This window comes from Melospiza melodia, chromosome Z, assembly GCF_035770615.1.
Source record: "Melospiza melodia melodia isolate bMelMel2 chromosome Z, bMelMel2.pri, whole genome shotgun sequence".
Taxonomy (NCBI): Eukaryota; Metazoa; Chordata; class Aves; order Passeriformes; family Passerellidae; genus Melospiza; species Melospiza melodia.
In genome coordinates, this window is record NC_086226.1 from 44,631,553 (window position 1) to 44,647,796 (window position 16,244).

At 39.8% G+C, this 16,244-nt stretch overlaps 1 long non-coding RNA gene across 1 annotated transcript; it reads right to left on the minus strand.

The window, feature by feature from the left end:
* Positions 1–11,625: 11,625 nt before the first annotated feature.
* On the minus strand, positions 11,626–16,226 carry LOC134432012 (uncharacterized). The gene is made up of 2 exons (XR_010031183.1): positions 16,179–16,226; positions 11,626–15,219 (listed from the first exon to the last, which is right to left on the minus strand). It is a non-coding gene; the product is annotated as an uncharacterized LOC134432012 (long non-coding RNA).
* Positions 16,227–16,244: the final 18 nt, after the last annotated feature.

Below are 16,244 nucleotides of genomic sequence, written 5' to 3' on the forward strand. Positions count from 1 at the left end.
TCCACAAGATCTCAGTCTCTGCAAAGCCTCTGCTCTAGATTTCAACAAACTGCCATGCATCTCACCTAACCTTCCATTCTGAGACAATGGGAACTTTCTGCATTATCCAGTCATCTTCTGGCACTGTTAACTCCCAATAAATCATAGGACAGACTTGGCTGTTCCTTGATGCAGGGACCACCCACTTCCATGTGGTTTGGGGAATAGTCCTGTAATTACCATTGTTTTGCAACACATACAAGGCACCATGATGTGTCTTCCAGTTTGTAACTGATATGTCTCACAAACCTAAAATTTGGCCATATTTTTTATTCAAGAAACCATGCATTATGAAAGTCCTTTTCAGCTAAGCTTTTTTTTTAAGAGATCAATAAACCTATAAAAATGATGACCATGTAAAACAGTTAATGTGTGTTTTAGTTCATACTACTTCAATCACAACATAAATAAAGGCTAATATGTTTTCTAACTTGGCCATCATTGGTTTTAGCCAGTTCCTACTGGACACTTCAGCAGGGATATTGGAATTATTTACCACACCACCACTGACAGAAAAACAAGTATTTTTACTACTTGCATTATTTTATTAATACAACTGGAACTTAACTCAGTTCTTTCATTCTTCCACCCCCAACCCAGTTTTTCTCTCCTAAGACCTGCTGACAAAGCTGGATCCCTTCATACATCTGAAAACATGTAAGCTTTTGCAAACAGAACACAAAATAAGAGTAGAAAAAGAAACTGGAAAGCAAGACTATTCTCTATCTATGCATAAGAATAATAGACTGTTTAAGGTATTGAGCAGAAAATGGCAGCTATAATTAAATGTTAGAGAGTACTTCCAGCAGGAACAAATAATCTAAAAGTCAGAACAGGAATGGGAGGGAGAAATAGGCCTACTATTGTGCAAGTCAGGCAGAAATCAAAATGTGGTATTTCAAGTGGGGAATAGGCACACCGTGTATGTTAGGCAGCTATTCTGACAACTTAGGCGTGTCTGGCAAATATCTGCATGCTAGTTGAATGTTGAAACTTCCTTTGAGAAGTATGCCTGTACAACTAACACATGTAATGTTTCAAAAAGAAATTCAGATATTTTTTCTGACTAAGTTATGATTTAATTCTGTACCTTTACTGTGTAACAGCTATTTAACGTTAAGAAAGGCCAATTAGGTTTTATTTAATTTCCCACATTGGTCACAAGCAGTTGCTTCATTTATTTAGAAATTGTCTGTATTATTTGCCATTGTGTGTCTTGCAGCCATCTCAGTATTCATAATATCTTATTTAAACTGGAACTAAGAAGTGTGATTCACAAGCTTGACACTGTGAAAACAAACTTCTATTTAAAATGGCACCATTATTTATGTGTTAAAAAACAGGTGGGAAAATTCTGTTGGCACCAAAAAAAATATGTATTTAAGCATACCAACTAGCTTAATGAAAGCAGAAACTTTCAAACTATTTAATTAAGCTACTGTACTTAATGGCTGAATACAGTTTGCCTGCACTGAAGGAAATAGCTCAGTTTCCTGGATTTCCAAAATCCAATAGCAAAAAACACACAATCGATATTTTTCCCCTCTGGGAATGGGAGCAGGTACCAGCTGCCACACTGTATACATAACTGAGATCTGGCTCGAGGAGCAGTGTTCAGATTTGCATAAGAATGAGCAAGGAGTGTTTTCAAACTGCCTACGTGACCCAGGAACGTGTAAGGGCTCCAAGTGCTCGTAGTGAGAGTTAAAGCAAGCAAGCCAAACTTGATACTTAAAACTCCCTTTAGGTATCTTTACCCTGACTCACTTAAATATGCCTCTAGGAGATGTCTTTGACAGGAACAGAGGGAAATCTGAGCACAGTAAGAACCTACTATATAAATGGAGGGATTTCCATCAACTCTAAGGTGGGCAAGAGATGGGCTTACATGTGAACAAAGCATTCTCGCAAGATTTGCAGTTTGGCTGCATTTGATGGTAAGAAATTCCTGCTAATGTAACTTTGTTACACCAGTGCAGCATACTGCAGCAGAAAAAATACAGCTTGTGGCCATGTTTTTAATATGCAACACAGCTAATCTTGGCCATTTGGGAACATGCACCAGCCCTTACAGGGCTCTAGCCGTACCACTGAGAGAGAAAGGATCTGCACTGCTGCTGCCCAAACTTTCTGCTCTGTCACAGAGGTTCTGCCACAGTACTGGGCAGGTTATTGAATCTCTTGAGCTCTCAGCTCCCTCAGCCTGTAAAGCTAAGGTAGCAGAGCATCCCAGCTCCCATCCCTGCCCTGATGGGAAATACATTAGAGCCTAAGAGCTTCTGAGCTTCTGATATAGGACATGACTGATCACTGCAGTTACAACATTATCCTTAATCTAGGCCATTATGAGAAAATTAAGGCTCCTTTGTGTCCTCAGTGTTTTGAGACACAAATTTGGTTCCAAATAAGGAATTACTCCTTAGTTAACAAAGTCTTTCCAGCATCGTGATTTTCAAATGTTTAAAAATTTAATTACCAAAAATACCCAACCAAAACAAACAAATAAAAACTAAATAAAATAAAGCCTATATAAGGGGACCAATATTAATTCTATTGAAATATTGTACCAGTTAAAAATGGCAAAGTAAATAACACTGAAACATAAATACCTGAAATACAAATGCTCTGACCTTCTGTCAAAGATCATTGTTTCTGTATTATAAAATTGCATTCAGCTATCCTGCTGTACTGGATTTTAATATGTAGGTCTTTCTTTAAACTCAAATTAGATTACAATGTTAGTAGGTCATAATGGAGGTATTGTTCTCATAACATGTGCCCTCCTGTGCATTTCTGCTGCTGATAACTACTCAAATTAAGGAATCTAGGTGGAAGCAGAATGTTATGCCTTTTATGTCAAGCCATCTAACAAATGTGAGTGTAAAGAAACAATAAATTCTACATCAACAAGTGCTCAAATAAGTTTTCACTTCTGACAATACCAGTGAAGATAACAACCTCAGGCATCTTTCTAGTGAGGCAAGCTCTATAAAGACTTACCTAGTCTGACCTTTCAAATAAGAAGATCTCTTGAAATGAGAGCAGGGGAGAAGCGAATTTGGCCATGAATGTTGTTTTATCACATTGCCCCTGCAAACACAGTTTTGAGATGCTGAAGTTTCAATGACAGAAAATTGTGCTTTCTGCATAAACATGTTGAAGCTACTGAATGGAAAAGGTGGGACTGAGAGGGAAGTGGGATGTTTATACACTGTGTCAGCACTCTGCTCTGTAGCCTGGCTCAGTGAGGAATTGCAGTACAGAACTCCATCTGCTACCACATGAATTTACCACTTCAAAATAATTGTTTAGAGCTTGCAGAGGCCTCTAGTACTGGGCTAGATGTCACCTGACTTTGTTCCTGCTTTGCAATCCACAAGTGCAAAAGTACGCTGTGATGGAAAACTTTGCCTTGGAAACAGCAGAGGGCTGGGACAGGAGCCCGGGAGGGGCCTGGCTCATTCCCTTTCACCAGAGTCGGAGCTGAAGGGGAACAAGATGCACAGGGGAAAGGGAGCAAGCTGCTGGCTGCCATCCTGCTCTCTGCTTCCTGCCCTCTGGCTAGCAGAGGGTAGATTTCATCACCCACCTGCGTCATGACTATTACGAGTGAGGAGCCCAGTTGGCAGTGCGTACACCGAGCACTTTATTCACAGAACCCAGATCCTTTTGACTTCTGGTGTGAGCTTTCACCAAATCACATTCAGATCAATTCATCAGGTGAATTTGTGCATAATCCTAGGACTGTTTCTGGCACAAAAAACAGCTGTAACTGAAGTTCTCACCTCTCCCAAAGTGCCCTTGAAAATTTCTTCATACATTAGACAGGCATGCTGTTAGCACCTGGCTTGTTAAACCAGGAATAAAACTATGTCATTTAAATTTGCAAAGATACCCTCACAGCCTCTCAGTCTTGTCCAAAACATAATACAAACACTGCATCCTTAGCACAGTTAACCTCCTCTCTGTAAGACTTTGTGCATCTTAAATGTCAAGTGGAAAACTGGAGATAACAAACTACAGAGCCAGTAATATCCTGCTGTTGCAGAAAAAGACCTGGGGTGTCCACTGTTGAAGGGTTTTAAAAACATGTTATGACATGCTTTTTCCCATATCAAGAGCAACCTGGGAGTATCAGACTTTTCTAGAAGCAGGAGGGGATCACATGATTTTGGAGCAGCAGTTCTAGCCCAGTTTTTCTATAGGTCTGTCTTGCACTACTTACCATCCTCTGGCACTTAGCCAGATGTAAGTTTACAAAGGCAAATACTAACATCAGCCTTTGCTCACCCCTAAGTCTGATAAAAGTCTCACTGGAAGACTTTAAAAATTCAGGGAAGATGTTAAGATTTTATTTATTATGTGATTATTATTAATTTTTAATAATAATAATGATGAAAGCAGCTATAAAATAATAGTATCTAAGACTTAATTCTATCATAATGGTAAGACAACTCTCTGATGATTCACATCACTATACTTTGGGTTTTTAGGGAACAACTACACTTTACCTTTAAAATATTTATTTTCTGAAGTTTTCTCTTCACTTGGGATGATCTGTCTCCAGCTTACACACAGAATGTTATATACTACCTTCATGCAGGGCGATATGCAGCTGCTTACCAACACATTTGCAATACTGACAGACATTTCAATTCATGGATGCTACAAATGCTTTTTGTTAAAGTAGTTGACTGAACTATTAGTAAACTCTTAAAAAAATAAGAGTGAAACTAATTAGTTAAGCGACCATATAAGCTCTTCCCCAGCTGCTAATGCAAAGCTCAATAATACAACATCCTTAGCCAAAATTGAAGCCTGGGAAGAAAGTTTGTTGCTTCATTTATAGCCATAGTAAAATCAGAAACACAGTAGCTAGCTATACCCAGGCAGCTGCCAGGTGCAAGATGCTGCTCTGAGAATTCTTTTGGCCTACAGTTACATAGGGGTGAAAAGCAGAAAACCAGACAGATTGACTGAACCAGAGGCCTGCAGTTCGACTACATAAAAAGTCCTTAACTTTCAGCGTGAGTAGCAAGATGCTTCTGTTTAAGGTCCAAATATAGAATTTGTACCCCAATATAAAGCATGTATGTGTTGACCTTATTGAAGAATCTGGATTCAAATGGAACTGATGGGGAAAAGCACACCTAAAACTGCATAAAAAATACTCATATCAACATTTCCTTAAAAAAGTTGAGATAGGATCTCACTTAGAAAGTGTCATCCATTTGGCACAAGAGAAATTTAGCACTTCACTATCCAGGGAGGGTTGGCCCTGAAATACAGAGATGCCCCTGCTTGACAAGCCTAAGGATGTCTGGTAAGATTTAGGTGCTTTGGCTTTTTCAAACCCAAAGCTTTCTCCCTCAGATTGACTGCTCCTGGGGATCACTAGTCCAGAACCAACTCCTGAGGCAGTAACTGCACTGAGAAGTGAAAACAAATAAAGCAGGGCTAAAGACTCCATGGCGCAGTGAGGCAGCAAGAATTGGATAAACAAGCAGGGCAGCTTAACATGGCAATTGCCTTCCTGCTGAACCAGTCCTGTGGCTGTCCCTCAGGCTCACATGCACGAGTTCCTTCACAGAACTGTCGCAAAACTTAAATTATTGATATCTATGGAGCACAGCCTGTCAGGAGGTACCAAAGAATGCTCTCCCTGCAAAATAAATATGAAAGAGAGTAGATCCTGCAGCCACTTAAAGCCTGCTGACAAAGGGCTGAATCTTGCTCTGAGCTTGACCCTGCAGATGGGCCTTCCATCTCCAGCTGAAAAGCAGCATGTAGCACCAAGCCTGGTCACATTCCCATTTTGCAGTTAAACAGTTGTGTTCCCAGGCGGTAGTTTCTTGCTGGAGCTGTTTATTTGGAGCCTAACACCATTTCTGAGCTAACTTTCAGGTTAAAAGCAGGAAGTCTCATTGCTTGTTACTTGCTCAGAGCAGTGTAACAACCATGAGCAAGGGCAAACTAACAAGTAAAAGTTGTTGAAATCAGCAGACAGCCTGGAGATCAGTGCATGAAATTTCCTGCTTTTTCCCATCACAGGAATGACTACCTAACAAAACCACCAAAGATAAAACAAGGATGGTTTTTCTTGGCAATTTGCACTAATGAGGACCTAGAATTTCTAGTTCATAACAGGAGAGGAACTTTCAGGGATCAGGAACTTTCCTAAGATTTCTTTTGTGTTTTTCTCTGGAATGTGTTAACACCACAAGGGCTTCTGCTATATCCAAGCCAAATGCAAGTAGACCTTGACTCTCTCTCTCTCTCTCTCTCTTTTTTTTTTTTTTTCTCCAGATAACCCAAGTAAAGCCTAGATAAGCCATAGTGATATATTCACCTGCTGGAATTAGTATAGATGGTGTCACTAGCACAGCAACAAATGGAGTAAGATACACAGGAAGAAGGAACAGATTAGGGTCACACTGGACCTTTCTTGCATGCTTTTGCTGATGCTTACACAATAGATAAGCACTGCAGTGCACTTGAACATTACAATGAAGATGACAATGAGAACTTACTTAGTGAGTAAGCAACAGTGAGAGAAAGATGAGGCCTGCTGGGAAAACCAGAGCAGAAGACACGCTTAATTTCAATAGAAAATGAGACAAGGCAGACCCTTATCTCACTGAAGCCACTGGGGCTCACGATCCTGACTGCAAAGAGGCATTTCAGTATGATAGCCCATTGGCCCAATGTGACTGCCAGCTGTAGGAGGATTTATGAAGATGATGTAGAGAAACAGATTGACTTTTGTAAGCTCTTGAAATAACTAGCAGCTGGAGAAGCTCATCTACGTCACCTAATCTGTCCAGCTCCACTTTGCAGGAATGCTCATGGCCTCAGTAACCCATCTGCAGTACCACTGCACTGCCCTCTAGTTCACTGCACAATTACTCTTATTGAAAGAAACATTGAGATTTTCTTGTTTCAGCTTCAGGCCATTGCACTTTGTCTTTCCTTCTTCTGAGAATGTGGTAATTCCCTTCTTTCATTTATACTATTATCTCTGCAATTATTTATAGTCTGTAACTGTAAATCTCCTGAGTCCTTCATTTAACACAGCTCTTTCAGTGTCTTTTTCTGCAGTCTTACTTTTCTGTCATCATGCATTACCGGCTTTGCATCATCTCTGTTTTTAATAATTGTTATGATATGGGGTCTTGGGTGAATTCACCATTCTAACTGTAAGAATATCACAGCTATATTAACCACAAGACTCATTATTTTAATACTATTACTTGAGAAAAGGTAGTGTGTTTTATGTGACAATAAGACTCAAAAATCACAGGCAACCTCATTTTCAAATGGCAAATCACATGTCCTAGACTTGGAGTGCAGAAGCAGAGCTCTGAGATTTTTCAGAATGAATGCCCAAAACATAGCAGATTCCTTCAACTATATTGTAAGAAATACAAGAGCAAGCAAATTTCTGCTAAACTGATAAACAGTGATGAGAACATCAGTCTGAAAGCAGGATCTCATAATAGAAATTATTAACAAAACCCTTTTTCTAGGTGACAGTTATTTCCTTTTACATATATCAATAGAAATTTAAAATTTGAATAGTGGTGCGTATTTACCTGAAAATAAGCCAAGAGCTCCAATAATAATAACTACTGGGAAAGGCATGGATAGCATTTATTCTACAAAATGGTTGTTGTATTTTGAAATTTTTCTAAGCTTTCATTTTCCAGAAAAGAAACCAAAAACCTGGCAATGTATTAACTGCTGTTCCGCAGACTGAACCAGTCACTATTTCTGCTGTATTTACTACTAAATTACTTGAGCCCTGGCCAAGCACTGATAAATACACCCCCCGGAAGTTCCTTCTGACACAGGGAGACAATTTTTCCTTCATTTTACTGGGCAAAGAGACATCAAAAAACTGATCTGCACAAGAACATTTGAAAAAGGTTTCTACAAAGCCAAGTCATAAACTGAATTTAGATAGCCTGGGCTGCTGTTCAGTATCTTCACAGCAATATTCTTAGAAAAAAAACAGGGAAGGTAACTGCAGTTGAAAAGCCTAAAGAATCACCTGTTCTATGCAAATAAGATTTATATTCTTGTAACAGGAGATGCTATGCTGTATGGACTGAAACTAACTGCGGAGATCATGATAAAATGGATCTCCAAGGAATAACAGAGATCCATTTTGCAACCATGACAAAAACACAGCTTTGAAAAGATACTCACCTCTATTTTAAAGATTTTGGGTAAAATGAAATAAGGTTATGACAGTGTAGTGGTTTTGCATACTAATGATGTGACAGACTTCAGGGAAAAAAGATCCAAATCAGTCTGGAAGAGACAGATTCTAAGGGGATACAGCCGGAGTCTTACATGGGCTACCAGACAAGATGGCAGGCACAGCTCTACAGTGTCACATGGCAGAAAGATATGCCAGGATTTTGTATTTTTACTTGAACTTTCCATATGCAGAAAAACATACTACTCACTGCTGTCAGTTCTGGCTACTTCAGCACATGAATGATGGTGTACCTTCACCAGGTAGACAATAAACCAACACTACTGTAGTTGAGGAGTTTTTTCTATTAAGTTTTCCACATCAGAGCTGGTAAAATATCATTTGAATGATCACCAGTCAACTTACTTTAAACCAAATTAACTGTTTATTGTAAAAGATCAAATTTTACAAACCTGAGAGAACTGGAGAGTTCAAGAATTTGCAATTCCTTCAAATGATCATTAAATGTATTAATAAATTTAAAAAAGAAAGTCCATTGCACACATATTGAATATGATATTAAGATCAAAGATTCCCTAAGTATAGATCTGTAACTAAATTAATACTTGATTCACTTTTCAACAGAACAATGACAATGCCGTCAAGTGTAGGATGGTTAAAGGAAAAAAAGGAAACAGTACAAGTGGATCAGAGTTGAAACCCTAAAACACTTGCGGTGGCAAAAGACATGCTAAGACAGGCTTTGGAAGAACAAAATGAACACGGTTTACATTTAAGGAAGACAATGGAAAGAGTTTCTCCAACTGCTCAGCCAGGCACCTACAGTCTCAACTTCAGTAATATACTAAGTTTCAGAACAAATACAGAATAGAAAACTTCATAAACTTCATGTGTGCTTGGAAAATGGGAGAAAGCAATTGGGATTTACCGGAATTTGACTGTACCCAGCTAACTTCACTCTTTCTTTCAACGAGCCATGTGAATTTTTCAACTAATTAGCTAGATCAAGTCCACATGTCACTCAGTAAGGAATCTAAATGAAATGAACATGGGAAACTATTAGTTAAGCAGCAAATGCTGGCAATTTGTACAAGAGTTGCCAGAGGGGGTAACATATATAGCTTGAAGGGTATATGAGGAGTAATGGTGAAAAGAAAATTTAAGTTTACTGAGAGGTGATCAACCATGGGACCTATCAAATAGTATCACCATAAATCTTAAATATCATCACTGATAATCTAGAAATTAAAAAGGAGGTTAACAAAATTAAGGACATGAAGTTGGACAGCACACTTTAACAGACAGCCAACAGGTAAACTAAATAACAGAAGTTGTATCAACGTCTCTGAATGGCCATGCAGAAATGTCTCCCCTTTGATTATAAAGGTTCACTTGCTCCTCAAGATAAATACTTAGGGTAGGTGGATATGTACACCAGAGACCATGACACCATCTGATGCAGCCAGAGGGAGAGCACAGCATATCAATCAAGGTACTTCCAGCAAGGAAAATTATCAGTATCAGCTTAATGTCAGCATAGAAGACTTGAAAAAGTCCTCCTGTGGAGCTCTCTGAGCACTGGAGCAACACCTACATTTTTGTTCAGCCAAACTCAGGAAAGGTGGATTCCAGCTGAGAGAGGGCCTGACGATCCCAATCACAATGGTTAGACGAATGGTCTCTCAACAGTGAAGAGCTTAAAAGAGTTTGGCTTGTTTAGCTTGGAAAAGAGAGAGCAAGAGGGGACAAGGAAGAATGTCAGGCAGTCACTGAACACAAATCTCAGTCTCAGAAGCAACAGGAACAAAACTAAGAGAATAAAGAAACTCTGTGTGTAAATTAAAAGGAAACTGAGTAACACAGAAACAAGACATCAGGTTACTCTTCCTAAGGTTTACAGTAAACGTCTCATTGTAAGCAAAAAATAATCAAGAAACCCTCATTTTCCTTTTGAAATCAGTCATAAGAAGGACACAACTGGCCTTAAAAGGATAGAATATTTCTATCCTATCTGGGTATGCCCTAAGATGGCCCAGTCCTAGGAAAGCTGATTTGCAGCTTAAGAAATTGAGAGGCCTGGGCCTGCAGAATTGAAATTGGAGTCTATGTACTGCTATAGGCAGACATATTTTATTATACACATTATGCTACTGAAATAGATTCAGAAACTGTATTTCATGGCATCATTTAATTTCAGAGAAGCAATTTCCTTGTAAGCAAAATCTAACAATATTTCCATATGCAGAACAATAGAATCTTGCAGATAGATGCAAAGGCATCAGAACTGATCAATACAATGTAAGTTAAAATGTGAGGGAGTGCTGTTATATTGCATTTCCTTTAGTTTATAAATCTGTCTACCACTTCTTGCCAAACACCACCTGCAGCAGAGACAAGCTTGCCTGTCAAATATTACATCTCTTCCCTAACGAGAGTATCCAAAAAAAGACTCTGAAATTTAAACATATGGGGAAGAGGAAGGGTTAATGAATGAAAATGGCAAGAGTTTACAAGACCCTTAGTGATGAAAAATGATATCTGCATTTGAAATGTGAGTAGGCAATGCAGAGTGTAACAACAAATTTTTTTTGCAAGAATTATGGGACATGGAAAACACAATACACTGCTAAGTCCAAATCACTGATGAGCCTAGGGCAGTTCTCTCACCATGTCTGTAGTTTGTTCTTTTTTTGATCAGCAAGTCTATCTGCACAGAAGAGTGAGAATTTCCCCAGTGAGCAAGGTCCTCTGCTGCTTATTCTTACACAGAGGTACACACAGGTGTTCTGCACCACCTGTTACCTTTTGTGTGAAGCAAGAACCTGTTTGGGGATTCCTATATTACACTTTTTAAGCATAATACACTTTATTCTGTTTCCACATTATCCTCCAAATCTAAATGCACCCAAAATAGTGCAAGAGCATCATGGCCCACTCCAAGCTTGCCAGTAACATCCTTGCTCTGCCTTCTATTTTCTATGCTCTACAGGCACAACACCACAATCAGAAGTTTTAAGCCACTTAATTAATCACATTTCTCATTTCTATCACACACCGTATCATTTTTTTATCCCTAGTAAAGAAGAAAACAAGTATTAATATCCTTCTCCACTATAGAGTTTTTTGGAACACAAAAGTCAGATTTACCATGTGAATGCATGTGTACTCCCACAAAGGTGAACATATTAAGAAAAACATTAAAGAAGAACAAACTTCAAATTCCTCATTTTCCAGTGCAAAAATTTATAAACATGCACTTCCAGTTGAATTTTAATATGTCTTCATCCTAGCAGGTTTTCTCACTGGAAAATCAGATCAGAACATACTCCAGTTTATGTATAATAAATCTTGCAGTATCAGAAAGATCAAGTTTTATTTGGTTTATTACTAAGCATACAGAATTGGTGTCACATCAGGGCATGATATTCTATAGAGTTTCTCATTTCTAAAGATAAGAAATACACAGCTGCGAAATTGGTAAGGGTATATTCTGAAGCCACATCCTATGCCACATCTGACAGAAAGTGAAGCTCTTTTTTCACAACTAAAGTTTTATCACATATTACTGAAACAAACAAACAAGCAAACAAACAAAAATTATAATGGAATTTTTGGTTCCAAAGCATCACTTACAATTCTCTCATTTTCAGGCTTACACACTGCACATTACCACCAATGAAATGCAAACTTGTGTTTTGAAAATAAAAGAAATGCTTCCAAGGTTCCATTCCTAACATGACATAGCTATTATGAAGTCTTCTAGTACTGTAGCACTAAGAAAAATGCATTTGTGTTCATAAGACATGCTCACAAATAGGGGAGCCCCATTAAAAAGTGACTATACAAAGAAAACTGACCAGTTTGTAGCACAGAGAAGGAAATCCTGTCCTCACAGAAATCAGAAGCAAATTCCAATTGTTGATATTGGGAATTGGTTTGGTTTGGTTTTTTTTTTTTGCCATTGTGAAGAATACAACCAAAGGAAGTAACCATTTTCTAGACTCCTTCAGAGATGAACGATACATTTCTTGTACCACAAATGATCGGAAAAAAATAATGAAAAAAGTGGATTAAAATCACCAGTGAAACTTAAGTTCTGCTTTCTCTTTACAGCTCAGATAATAATGGTGGGTAAACAGGACTTTTCTGTGAGTCCTGATTCACTCCTAGATATCTTGAAGAACACAGGAATGGTGCATTTTCACTGCAAAGTTGTCTATGTGTTTCTTTATTCCCCTTCTTTTTGTGTAAAGCTGCAGACAGAACACAGAACATGGACATGAGCAGGACTTTTTAACCAGGGTATAAATCTTCACACAGTTTGTAGAGAAGCCTTTAAAAAAGAAGAAATAGGCCAATTTATCCCTCAGATACAGACACGCGATCACATGAACCAGGATTCATGCACATACCTATTTTAAATTATTCCCAAAGGATGCATTCTCTCTCTCTCATCCTCTGTACAGCTCCTCTGAAGTCAGTAATACAGATCCTGGCTCTGCATGTCCAAAACACAGCCATGAACACACCTCCTTCATTTACTGTAAGTTCAGGCATGCAATCTCAAAAGCAGTTAATGTCTTTAAAGCCAGCACACAAAGATGAAAATATTTCTGCAACTGATCCTAAGGCAGGGTGTTATCCCATCATACATAGCTGCTGCTTTTTCTACCCATAAGGCTTTCCTTTTCTTTCTTAGATTAGGCTGAATATTGTAGACACATCCTCACTTCATGTCTTTCACCAAAGGAGCTGAAGGCAAAAGTCCCACTGATTTAAGACCTGAGGCTGAATTAATAATCCCAGTGCTTCAGGAATTCATTTAGAAATGGAGGCTATATGGTGTTTAAGGCAATAAGAGAAAGGAGCAAAACACACTGAGTTTATGTTACGTGTACTCCAGAAGGTCCTTTTTGTTCTTTGTTTTTTCTTGTAAGCTGACTTTACACTCTATAACCGAGTAAATTAATTTTATTCCAAAGGATCCAAACCAAAGGATGGGACCACTTATCCATTTTTTTGTAAGTCCAAATGCGTTAACCACTGAATTGATGTTGTAAAGTCTCAGGAAGCCCATATCTGCCACAATTCCCAAAAGGACAGGTAATATGATGCCTTTTCTTGTTGCGTCACATTTTAAGGTGAAGGAAATCCCTAAGTGGTTTGCTTGGCTTCTTGGCAGTGCTTTACAGCTTTTTCAAGGGAACATCTCATACTCAAGAATATTCACCAGTTACAGCCAGAAAAGAGGGTGGAGACTTGGAGACTTTGCTAAAAACAATTAGCAGTAATAAAACAATTATGCATAATATTCAATACCATATACCACTTGACTATGGGAACTTGCTTAACTGAGGTGGCAATGCCAGGCTTCTCTACACACTCCCTCTCTGTACTGAGGTTGTGCACTTTCTTATCCACGTGCTGTCTGCAGCTTCCTGACTTCATCAGAGCTGAAGAAGTTCAACTCAAACACGTATTGCAAAAAACAAAGGCTGCAGGTCACTAATGGAAACAAACAAATGCATTTTCCCCAACAAAATGAATAAAGGAGTTACAATTACAAGAGCCAGCTCACATTCCTTATAAAGTTCAGCACGCTTCCTAAACCTTAGACCATCCTGGGTGCTTTGCTCCTGCATTATCACTAGCACAGTAGGACTGATATTCTTCCATGTATTTTTAACAGACAGAAACCCACAATTTTATTCTATTCTCCTGTAGAGATATATTCTGGCTTGTATCCTTGTATGAACAAATGACTCTGTATTCATTATACACACTGCAATACACACTCCCCAATATACCATTCATTCCCACATGAAGCAAGATTTTGAAAGAATATAGCTGCTGCAAAAGCATGAAACCTCAGTGCAGATGGCACCCATCTTGCAGACCATCTCATAGCATCCTGATTCCTGCCCCTTTCCTGAATAGAGTTCCTGTAAGGATGGTGTTAAGGATGGAGAAAACTTTTCTGTCTGGAAACTCTTTATGGAGATGCCACCAAAACCTGTGGATTGTAAGATTCATACACTAACTTACTCAAGGACTTTAATATAGCTGAAATCACAAACATTACTTTATACCAAGTTCTGGTTTGGAGTCCAAACCCTGAGGTGTGCGGAGAGCGAGGTAAATCCCAGACAGAAAGTTGGACCCCCATCACAAAGCCAGGTGCAAATGATTATGGAGCAGCGTTATTGCAGGGCACAATGGATGATTTTTCTCCCTCCTGTAAACCTGTATCTTCTACAGACAAACAAGGAAGGCCATCAGCTACCAGGATACACCAAGGTATGTCCAGCTTTTCATTTCTCTGTGACTAGAGTCCTCTTGTGCATTGCATATCAGGATATGGCTTATAAAATATTTCTGTAATGACAACAAGACCTTTATGAAAATACTGTTCAGCTCAAAGCACAGCAGACCATGCAGCAGTGAGCTCTGAAGGCTCTGAAGTATGTTGTGCTGTACATCTGCAAGGGGAATTATATTTTCAACACACTACTTACACTAAGCCGCCTTCTTGAGGACCCCAGTCAACCCCCGTGTACACAAAAGATTTTTCTTGCTTGAAGCAGCATATGTTTGCAAGAAGGCTGTAGCATCTAATGCCACATAGCAGGCAGGCTGGGAAAGCAATCTTTGCCCCTGAGGCCATGAAGTGGAAGAGCTGTAGGAAGGCAAACACTAGGAACTGCTCTCTTCATATTTACACATACATATGAGAAATATAATCCCCAGATGTATTTCAGTTACACTAAAACAAATCTTGACTTTTAAAAATCTTTTAAAGTCTCTGATACACCAGCTATTTGCCCATTTGGATGGCATGTGCAGTCATTCGTTACATGAACTGCAAGAGATAATCCACTCCAAAGTTATTCATGCAGTAGTACGGTTTGACTTTAGTGTAGTCATGATACAACCAGATGTGAATCAAAAAGAGCTTCACTCTGCAAATAACATACAAAGAAATATGTTATGACATGGAGGAAACATGGGAAATCAAAGATGCTCGCTTCACTGGAGGAATCATTCATGTTACTGGAGAAAACTTAAAGTATTAGGCTAATAACTCAAAACTTCATTTCCAAGGGAAGAAACAGCAATCAGCTTTTTCATCATTTTTGGATGGAGCTGCTCGCTGAGGTTTGTATCTGCACAACAGTATTAAAAGCACAGCACACCGTACCACCATGAACTAGCAGGTCTATAAACATACTTTTTCAAAAAAAAAAAATCAGAGTATTTTAGAAAGCACAATTTCAAATTCGAAGGGTGCCGCGTACAAACGCAACTTTGCATTTTATCAGTCCTTCTTTTCTATGTATATTTCACCGAGAAGTAATTGGATGTATAAAACGCTACAAACGTGGCATAAAACGATCAATTCTCCTCCTTACATAAAAGGTTAAGCTTGTAATTACACGATTTTGACATATCGTTTTGTAAAATTACTGATTAACTACGATCCTTCGATCGGATTAAGCAGAAGTAGCGCTTGTCTTCCTCTACAGCCGCGCCTGCTTCGTTGTAAATCAAGTTCCGCTACGGAGGGAGGGGAAAACCGCACAAACACGCGAGCATGTGCGCATGGGGCGGTGGAAGAAAAGCTTCTTCGGAGGCAGCCCGGGCGCAGCGCGGGTTTCGGCACGCCCGGACCGGGGGAGCCGCATCCCCCCTCCCCGCGGCAGCGGCGCTGGGGACACGCCGGGGAAACAAAGCCGCCGCTGCCGCCGCGCCTCCCGACCCGCTCCCGCCGGGAGTGCCGCGCTCCGCCGCCCCGGCGCAGGCTCTGGCGGCAGGGTCGCACCGCGCCCGTCCCCGCCCTGCGGAAGGAGGGCCGGGCGGGGGGGCGCGGGGGCTCAGCCCGCAGCACCTCACCGCTCCGCGCCGCCGCAGCGCCACTCACCGCGCCGCCCGTGCCCCGCCGAGCCGCGCCGAGCGGTGTGCGGGCGCGCCGCGGCGGCAGCAGGTG